Below are 10,466 nucleotides of genomic sequence, written 5' to 3'. Positions count from 1 at the left end.
GTTCTTGTGTCATTGTTGGTGCAAGGGTGACAGGGGGTGACTTGAATTTCCTGTAAAGTGCACATGCCTATGTGAAAAAGCACCCACACTCGCTTCAAGGCTCTGTTTTCAGAAATTCACAAAGGATCTCCTAGTGCAAAAGGTGAGACTATTTTGTTTTGTTTTTGTTGTGTGTACGAATTTTGACTCCTTGGTGTAAGCGAATTTGTACTGAAGGAGTACCTCCCAAGCAGCTTCAGTCTCTGCACCCACACAGGGAAGTGAAGGAAGACACAGCGAAAGCTGTGTGGTTGTGTAACTTGAATCTATACCTCCCTGTAGTAGTTTTCTGGTCCCTTCACAAAATAACTGAAAGTCCCCTTTGCTGTGTGTCTTTTGCACTCTGAGATCAGCAAAATGAACCATCACGAACCCTGCTTGTACTAGTGGATTGTGACAGAATCCTGACTAGATGAACAGTAAGTGGTTCCCTCTCTCTCCATCCAGTCATCTTCACCCAGCTGAGCTCAAGAGCTTTTGTGGGTGACATATATTGGCAGGTTCGTTTCTGCACAGACTGAGTTAAAATGTTGTGGTTTACAACAAGTATTTACCTTTCAGCTGTGCTGAAGCTGGGCTGTCACACTCTGATCCAAGAACCACAGAATTGTCAGTTCTACTTCTTCATTTTTGTACTGGGGTAACTGAGCGTCCATCAAAGAAACTATCTGGAAAACTCTTAATGACACAAACAAACATTTTCAGGAAGAATTCTGAAATGAAAGTATATTGCCACAGCAAATCTCTTTAGGAACCCATCAGCTATTTTTGTTGACCCAGCTTTAAAGTTCTTCTAAGATTTTGTGACAGCTGCAGCTGGTCTGTAAGCTATACAGACAGATTGGCCCCAACAGACACCGCCTGGACCATCCCAGCTCGCTAGGGAACAGGAGTGAACAAGTGCCCGGGTAAGACAATGATAGGCTGGATTCAAACTCAAACAGGGGACCCTGGCCAATCCCTTTGAACCATGAATGCACCCATTCCATTGGCCAGTGAGCTTGGTGGAGCTAAAACTCCAACCAATCAAGTGCATAAGTGTGGGAAATTTGAAGCCCCTCTAAAAGGGAGGCCCAACAATGAACCCCGGCCACATGTGCTCTTGTCACATGCCTGTCTCCAACATCAGCAACAAGATTTCATTTTATTTAGATGCTAATTATGCTAATTGGCCATGATTAAACATAAACATCAACATAATGTTTTTCTAATTACTTTGTCATTTGAAATTTCCTCAGATGTATGTGTTATACCGTGGTGAATTTGTAAAAGTGCTTTTTTTTTTTTTTTCTTGGAGCATCCCTTTCATACTGAAAGATACAGAAGTTTGAGAAATAGGGGTCTCAAACTGCAGGTGCAGAAGAGCATTTTGGGTTCCCAGGACACTGAAGCTCTTGTACTCAGAAATAAATTTACATATGTACCATATAGTGCAGCATCACCGTCACTCCCCCCTCCCTCCACTTCTGTCTGTCCTAAAACATCTGAACCAATGATTTTTCTGCCCTAAATCCTTACCTGGTAAATATTTCCATACTATCAGGATTGAGTTCAAAGAATCAATTTCAGTCTGTGTCAGCCAAGAAACTTTAATTAATTTTTAAAAGGACTATTCCTTTACTTAACCTCACGAGTTCTTCTGCTATCTATTCCTTGAAATCCAAATTCCCTAGCAATTAAAAAAAATAATTCTCACTTTTTTGCCAGGTCTGATATATACAGCCACAGGATTAGAAGTCAGTAGCTATTTCATCTGTAAACCTGTATATTAAAACCTTTCACTTTTAATAAAAAAATAGTGGAAGATTGCTAACACCACGGAACCCCAGGGCAGATTAGGAAGGAAAGAAACAAAGGAGAAAATGTAAAGCTTTTTTTCCACTTCTAAGTTGCATGTCATTTTTCATGTGTTAGCTAGCGGATGGAAAAGAGCAGGATCAAACATGCACAAGGATTAAGAAAGTTTTTGCTACAAGAAATTGGTCATTCACAAAAATCCCCTGCTCATTGCAAAAGGAAGACTCTATTATGCACAATTTTAAATCTAGAGCCTTTCTTATTCCAAGCTCTAGTCTAAAAAAAAAGGCTAAATTTCCAGTTGTTCACCAGCAGCTCCTCTGCACTTCTTCACCCACAATAATTAAAGGAAGTACTACAGAAAACAGCAACCAGAACTCACAAGTAATAAAATTTACTCTTGTGGAACACACAAATGAAAGCCCTTCACCCCTCCTGCCAAGGCTCTGGAGAGATTACAGACTTAATTACCCCAAAATGTTACAGAGAGGATGAGGGAACTGCTCAAGGAGAAAAACACCTTACCTTGGCCTGATTTGACAGTGCTACCTTACCACAAGAATTTGTCTTTCTTCTTGGTTTCTCCTAGTTCAATAAAATAATTCTTTTAGCAAATACTGAAATGGTAGGGCCCAGAAAAACTGAGATACAATTAAATTAAGAAAAACATTAATAAAAAAGACAAGCTCAGAATTTATGCAGCCCAAACTTTATGGCAAGACATAGAGAGATGGCAGAGAGATGGAGAGACAGCAAGAGAGATGTGGAAGAAAGAAGACTTTGTCTTTGAATTTTTGTCTTTGAACATTTTTTGATCACTGGAGCTTAATTGGCTGCCATGTAATCCATATAAGCACAGAATTCATCAAGTCAGAAAAAATTAGGGGCAATTATGTGAGCAATTTATGTTCAATAATGAAAAGCCTCACCTCCTTCAAAGGAGCACACAAACACCGGCATGTCCTTCAAAGAGGTGTCAGGAAACGAGGCAGCTCTTTTACAAGGCTTTGCTGAAGGTCTTGAATAATCAATCTAAGAAAAGTAAGGGCAGAACAATGTTCCTTCTTTGCTAAAACTAGATGGATATTTGGCAGATTAATCATTTGACACCAGAAATGAAAAGTATGGCCCAGCACTAAATGCAGGTCCCATCAGGTTCCTAACTTGCCTCATTTTTTTCCTTCAAGGTTGTTCCCCTTTCTGGATGGACAGGTCTGAGCACTTCCTCAGGTTAAGATGGAGGCAAAAGAAACTCACGAGCATAAATACAAGTGGTTGTTCATTTTACTTTAAGAGTTCTGGTGACTGTGATGAGAGAACTGATGAGTGCAGTACTGGGCGAGTCCCTGCACTAAGAGTTTCCTGTGTCTCTATGTATTTTTTTCAGAGAAGAAAGGCTAAGAAATATTTCTCATGAAAGGCTTTACCAGCATCCCTTGCAGAAGAAAAAAACATGTTTACCAGATCCATTTCCTGAGTCAGTTCTGAGCGAACCATTCCTGTTACACAATGGTCCACAATGCCCGGTGGGGGAAAAAGACAGGATTGCTCAAACATCAGGCTTTGTAGTTACCATTTTCCAGAATTAAAAGAATCAGATTGTATTTAATATTTTCCAACATTTCTAGAATGAAGAGGAATTGTTAGGCTGAGACTTCCTAAGATGTTTAGAATGCTTTCATGCCAAATTCTATCAACATTAATGGAACTAGATCTTCACATTTCCTAATTATCTCTGAAAAAACCCTCTCATCATAAATTTTAAGAATTGTCTGATAACAAAAATACATCTGAAAACAGACTCCAAGGAACTGGAATCTAGAAATTCACTTCTACACTTTTCTCAGACGTCTCAGAGGTTCAGTATTCTAACACTTGAAAGGCAAGCTGCATGAAATTCGAACCATTAGAAAAAAATAAGCTGTGCACAGATGAAAAAGATCAGAGGGCACTCTCAAAAATACATGCTACCTATAAAAAAAGTTAATTATCTTCCCTCCACAGTAGTTTACAAAGCATCGGTCTGAACTGAATGATACATTCCATCATTGAGAACTTCTGTCTAAAAAGTGATGCAGGGGGTGTTCAATATTCCATGTGAGGATACAATTTCATCATCAGGTCTTAAGACCCTTGGAATGTTTTAAAATCAGATACAATGCAGAATTGTGCAATTAATTAACAACATTTAACTGTCTTCATTCAGCTATGCCAAAGCTCTTATAGAACAATTAAATCTGCTCCTTGCTAAAACAACTAAAACCAGTTGCCTCAAAATCAATTAGGTCTTGCCATTTAATCCAAGGAAGATCTCTATGTACTTTTACAGCTGCAGTTTGCAGCCTCAGCTCTCCTGGTGTCCAAAACACCAAGCCATACTTTTCAATATTTTCCTGCTATTTGCTGCAATCACACTCCCTTTTACAACTCTGAAGATCACCCAGAGTTCAACTAATGAAAAATCTGGCTATTTACCAAGAGGCCTCGCTTTTCACTGTCCTCTGTTTTGTACTGCCACTTGCATCAAAGCACATAAGGAGAGACCATTTAGGGTCAAAAGTTACATTGCTGCCCTATCTGCCTTTTACATTTCACATTCTGTGAACAGTCCACTGGAATGTTCCTTAGATCACACAAACATGCAAAAAGGGAAAATGCACCCTTCCCTTCACTAGGTGTGGAGCACTGTATGCTGAATTATGAAGGGAGCTGGGAAAAGAACTGTAGACCTGGCTGTTAATCCCTTTCCCAATATTAAATCACACTCAAATTCACACTGGATGAACCTCAATCCGGAATGCTAATGTATTTGAAACTACTATATGCTAATTATTACATATAGTAGTATTGCTTAGGGATTATTTCTTCAGTTTTTATATAAAATTTAATTCACTAGATCTATAGTTTAATTTTCTTTTCTGCAGAAATTCTTAATTTAACTAAAGAAATGTCTCACGAAACTATGTTTTGTATTTAAATCACTGTTTTTAATGAGCTGCACACTGAAGAGTCTCACTGCAATCATTTTAATAATAAATGCAAACTCCAATTACAGTACATTCATAAAAATAACTGCAAAACGGTGGAGAAGTGTACTTTAGTTTGTTTTTAATAAACAGATTATTGCAACTTATCTTTTATTAGACATTCCCAAAGTAATTCAAAAAGTACATTAACTTGAACAGTATTACAAACAAAGTAAGACTGAAAAGCAAATGAGAACCTCACTGGCAAGAAACAAAAACTGTTAACTTTGTACTTCCTTGTTGAGTTACCAGGATCACCAACACATATACACATGGATCTGGATCATGCTGCAAGTAATTTGCCAAATAGCTTAAATTTTCCCATTGCTTTTTCTCATCAGAAGTGGAGAAAGGCTTAACCTTCACACAGACATGTATCATAAATGTGTTTCTACAGGAGCTGAAGAAAAATGAAGGCATTGAACAGAATGGCCTGACAACAAGGGCTGCTATTTACAACCACACTATAAAGGAGCGCTCTGAAAAAGAATACCAAGAAAAACCCATGACAGCACTATGAATTCTGTGAGGCATCAAACCCCACAACCTCACACAGGCAGCAAACCCACCCTGGTCCTTCCCCATGGGACAATCTGTTTCAAGCAATGCATTTCACACTTTTTCCACTCCAGTGTGAAACCAAGGAACATAACATGCCAGTAACTATAAATGAAGACGTCCAAACAAAAAAAACTAAAAAAATGGCAGAAGTGAACAATTGTTTCTTACCACCATAACTTTTTTTTTTTGTATCATCATCTCATCTTTTTTTGGTATCATCTCATCATCATCAGCTCATCTTTGAAGATGAGCTGATTTTTCAGCACATTAAGCGATCCTAATTTTGTAATCTTAGAAATGACAAGAGCTTGACAAAAAGAACCAGTTTGGGTTGATAAGCTATATAGTTCAGAATGTAATTTCCTGTAATGAGTCATTTTAAGATTAACAATGCAAGTTTTCTATAAAGAATATGAGCTTAACAGTTCTAATAGAAACTTAAGCCACGGATTTTTTTTTTAAAGAATTCCTATGGTTAGTACAATAATTAACATTAAATCATTAAATAGAGGTAAGCATTTAGCAACACAAAGTACATTATATACACAGTCATTATTCTAGGACACGTGACAGCAGTTTTTGAATTCATAGAACACCTGCAGGTAAAACAGTAATAATTCTTTCTGGTCCCATACAGTAGGCACTCATTATTTCACTCTGGAACAGCAGCTCTCATAGCCAACGGTATTCAAGTTTCTACAGACAAGAATCCCTATGAATGTTCTCAATTCAGTCTTCATCTTCCCACCGGGTAATAGACTTTGCAGTGGTAGAAATCCTGCTCTAACTAGCTTCAACAGCTGAAAGGTAATTCCTAATTGTGTCAACAGAGATTGTCCAGCAGTCAGATAGATGCTGGCTGCTTTAACTGATTTGGGAGTAGAAATAGACCTGAACAAGAAGTGGCATTTTTGATCACAAAGAACAGGAACTTTTTCTAAGAAACAGATTTACATGCTAATGGAAAACATTAGGTACTGTTCCCCCCGCCCCCCCACACTTGTCATATTCTCATAACACTCAAGAGTAAGCTGAACAAAATTCTGTGGGTAGTTCTAGTCCCACCTCTTCAGCTCCCTGAAATCCCAGGCATCTCTCCTAGCAGCCTGTCAAAGTACCAAGAACCAGAAATGCTGGAGGCCCAGCTCTGCAGCAGCCCACCAGGTAGGCAGCAATGGAGCCAAGCAAACTGGCAGGAAACCAGGGAGGCTCATAATCGAAGCTTTGCTGACACGGAAAAATTCCCACAAATGTTTTGACTTTAAACACTTGCTGACTGAAAACACTCTATTAAGAAAGTTCAACCAGCTCTACCCAAGAGCAACTTGACAGGCATAAGTCCTGAATTGCCACAGTTGAGGGAAAAAAAATTAAACTTAGTGGTCCTTTTATGCGCCATGCCTTGTACTCAAGTATTTCAATAAATGCCAAAAATGACCTCTCTCACGCTGCCAGAGTCTTGCTGCTATCAGTGGAGCAAAGCCACAAGGCATGCCGGGCACATTCCTGACACCTCAGTGGGTGTCTCCCGAAGCCCTTTCCCGTCCCCGCTTCCTTTCCCCGTCGTTCGAGGCCGTTTCAATGGCTGATGTTCATCTCGGACAAGTTCTGCAGCCTCTGGTTTTCGGGGAAGAAGTAGCGCAGGAGCCCAGCACTGCCTTCAGGGAGCAGCGGCACGGAGGAGCAGGTGGGGCCGCTTCCCTCCGGCGTGGAGCCGCCGTGCTCCCAATCGAGAGGAGAGCGCTGGGAGCAGGGCGATGGGAGCACAGGAGCGCCGTCGGTCCCAGCCCCGCACGGCATCCCGGCCCCACGCGTGTCCCGCCCCCGCAGCACAGCCGGGGCATCCCGTGGCCCCTGCCCCGCACCACCTGAGCGCAGAACCGCGGACCTCAGCACCGCCCTCCCCCCGAGCTCTGGCCCGTCCCCACGGACGGCCCCGCACCGCCCGGCGCGCCCCAGCGACCGGTCCCGCCGGAACACCCACCTGGACGCGCAACGCTTCCTTTCGAGAGGCGCACCCTTCCGACCGGCGCATCCTTCCGAGCAGGCACCCTTCCGACCGGCGCATCCTTCGACCGGCGCACCCTTCGGAGCGGTGCACCCTTCCGAGCGGGCGGGCCCTGCGGGGGCAGCAGCAGAGCCGGGGCTGGCCGGGGGTGCGCAGTGAGCGGGCCGGGCGGGGCGGACACGGGCGAAGGCGGTGGGGACACGGGCGGTGCCAGCTGCTTCCGGACCAGTGCGGCTGGAGCTTCGCGATGATAAAGGACCTGAGCAGTTGATGTTTCCCTGTGGGCTTTATTGCCCACATTGCAAAGATTCCCATGTGAAGCCCGGTAGCCCCAAAGAAGGGGCCCACACTGGAAGAATGTTTCTGGAAATGGAAATTGCTTTAGACCTGTAAGGAAAACATGAACTGGCTGTATTTGTTGCTGTATCTTCAACAGTGAGGTCAAGAAACAATTATTATGACAATTTAATCAGGATAGGAAGAATGGTTTCTTTGTACATGAACTATCACAGTTGAATCACTGAACCATGTGCTTTTATACAAAAAGTCTTCATTAATTATTTGTCTGAAGGAAAATTATGGAAATGGGGTAAATAAATAAATAGTTCAAGAACAGAGTCTGTAGATAGCACTCACACAAAAGTGTGAGTGAGAGCTGGGCCATCGTAGCATGGGTCCCTGCTGGGTAATAATTAGCATAGACTCCATGATTCCAGAAAATTTATCTATCACTTTATTATATTATACTATACTTCTGGTAGTCTGTTATTTTACAGTTGGTTCTTCTGTAGTAGGTTTTAATATTCCTTGTTATAAGTTTGTAGTGGTTCAGTCTCTGTACCCCATTTGGCTTCCCTAATGGTTCAGTCCTGAGTGGTTTACCACAGTTTTCCCCGCCAAAATGTATGTCAATCCACATGTCAATCCACCTGCATACCTCCCTTATTCCCTTGTCTCACCATTGTCTGTCAAAGACAGCACACTCCTTTGGTTCTGGAGTGTTCCCTGTCTTTCATCCCTTCCTCAGGGCAGAATTGGGTTGTGGGGCTTGCTCCCTCCCCATGTTGGCTTCGATTGGGGAGCCCTTACCCTGCACCCCTCCCCTAATGCCCTCCTATTGGTCAAAGGTTGTGTCCTCCCCGTATTTCCCCCCCCCCCCCCCCCCCCCGCTATAAAAGTAGCCCCTTCAGGTTCAGATTTGGTTCACTTGCTCTGACCCGACTTTGACATTAAACGTTTGGAGATTCAGACAAGTGTCCTTCCCTTACTCCTTTGCCTCGGTTTCCTCGTGCTCCGTGCCTCTGCTGTGCTACCCATGCCGCAGCAATCTCCGCCACCCGCAACAGTCTCGGCAGAGGCTCGGGGGCGGCCATGCGCATGTCTGCCCTGCGGCCACAAGCGGGACAGCGAGCCGGCGAACCTCCAACGCGTGGCTGCCGAGACCCAGGCGCATATACTATTAAGAAAAAACCCGTTGCTCTTGCGGGCTGTCCAACACAACTTTGACTAGATTGGTCAATTGAATCCAAACACCATCATCAGTGGCCAATCAAGAAATCACCCTTTGGTAAACAAATCTCCGTAACACATTCCACATGCTCACAACTACAAGTGCAGCAAGTGAAGATAAGAATTGTTTCTCATTCTTTTCTCTGATCTCCTCACAGCCTTCCCCAGGACAATGCCTGGGAAAGTTGTGCCTGTTGCTCTCTGTGGAGAGAGCTGTGGCAACAATTCACCCTTCTGTGTTTAAAGAAAAAAGACGGTGTTTGTAGTCCTCTGCAGGGCCCTTTGCAGGAAGGAGAACAAACACAGCTCGAGAGGTTCCCCCAGCAATTTGCTGGTTGTCAATCAGAACTTCAATCAGATGCTGACTTAGAATGGTCAGGGAGATAATTTACCTGTAGAATATCTGCTTCTATCATATCATTAAGATAAGGTTTACAATATTAGAAAACCAAACAACAATGCAATGAATGATCATTGTTTCAAAGTCCAAACAGCTGAGTTTCAGGAGAAGGTCTATTGACTGGAGATGTTGATCTTTGACATCCCTGAATGTCCTTCTTGGTCCTGAAACAGAGAACTGCTGAATCCTGAAACAGAGAACAGCTGAAGAAGGTTACTAACAACTATTAGAAATTAAGCAGATAATGCACATGATCAATAACATGTGTGACATTATATAATTATCAGGCACTATGACACTGACTGTCATCCCAGAGTCTGCAACAGCTGATGAACCTCAAATTAGTGGAGTTGGCAATCACCTCCAGATCATGATTTTCCAAACTCCCTTTGAAAGTAGGCTCAGCTGTCATATATATGTGTGGTCAAATTGCCAAGCCAAATGACTTGAATCCTTTGGATGCAGAAAACATTTGGGTTGATTGTCAATCCTCCCCATCCAGGTAGAGTCAGAGCCTGGCCACAGCCAAAGCTCTAATTGGAGGGTTTTCAGGATTACCTTTTCTGTGTAAAACTGTTATCAAATTCAGAGGTACTGAGAAAATCTCTGGAATGCCGTGGCCACAGCCTTTAATTCAACCACTTGAGCCGAGGTTGACTCGTGGCCTTCCAGTACAGTGAGCAGTCAGTGAAGACGATAGCTCTTTCTACCTTTTTTTTTTTTTTTTTTTTTCATCTTCAGAAGCCCAGCGCGGCAGCAGGCCATACAACCCGGCCCCGGTGGGCGGGCCAGGGACCCAGACCTGGTGGGCGGGGTGGGTCTGCCCCGCTGCCAAGCCCAGATCCATTCGGCTTGTTCCCTTCCCCCAGCTTTGCACAGGTATCACTTGGGGCCCCTGGATCTGGGGCCCCTGGGACAGCCTGTGCCCATCCCCAGGGCGATTCTCTTCCGCCCTCTCCTTCACTGCCCGCCCCCACCACACTGCCAATGTCTCGGCACTCTCCCCAGCATTTCGCCCTTCTCCTACCCCTCCCGGGCACGGACCAAGCCACAGCCTCTCAGGTACCCGCTCCTCCCGCCCTGCGAACGACAGCGGGACACACGGGGTGCCCAAGGCACGGCAGGG

The 10,466-nt window shown here is 43.5% G+C and overlaps 1 long non-coding RNA gene across 1 annotated transcript; it reads right to left on the bottom strand.

The window, feature by feature from the left end:
* Window positions 1-619: 619 nt before the first annotated feature.
* On the bottom strand, window positions 620-3,340 carry LOC128795700 (uncharacterized). The gene is made up of 3 exons (XR_008433612.1): window positions 3,298-3,340; window positions 2,766-2,868; window positions 620-717 (listed from the first exon to the last, which is right to left on the bottom strand). It is a non-coding gene; the product is annotated as an uncharacterized LOC128795700 (long non-coding RNA).
* Window positions 3,341-10,466: the final 7,126 nt, after the last annotated feature.

Source organism: Vidua chalybeata, chromosome 15 (genome assembly GCF_026979565.1).
Source record: "Vidua chalybeata isolate OUT-0048 chromosome 15, bVidCha1 merged haplotype, whole genome shotgun sequence".
In the NCBI taxonomy this organism is placed as follows: domain Eukaryota; kingdom Metazoa; phylum Chordata; class Aves; order Passeriformes; family Viduidae; genus Vidua; species Vidua chalybeata.
Note: the sequence above shows the minus strand (reverse complement) of the source record. Positions and strands in the feature narration are given on the sequence as shown.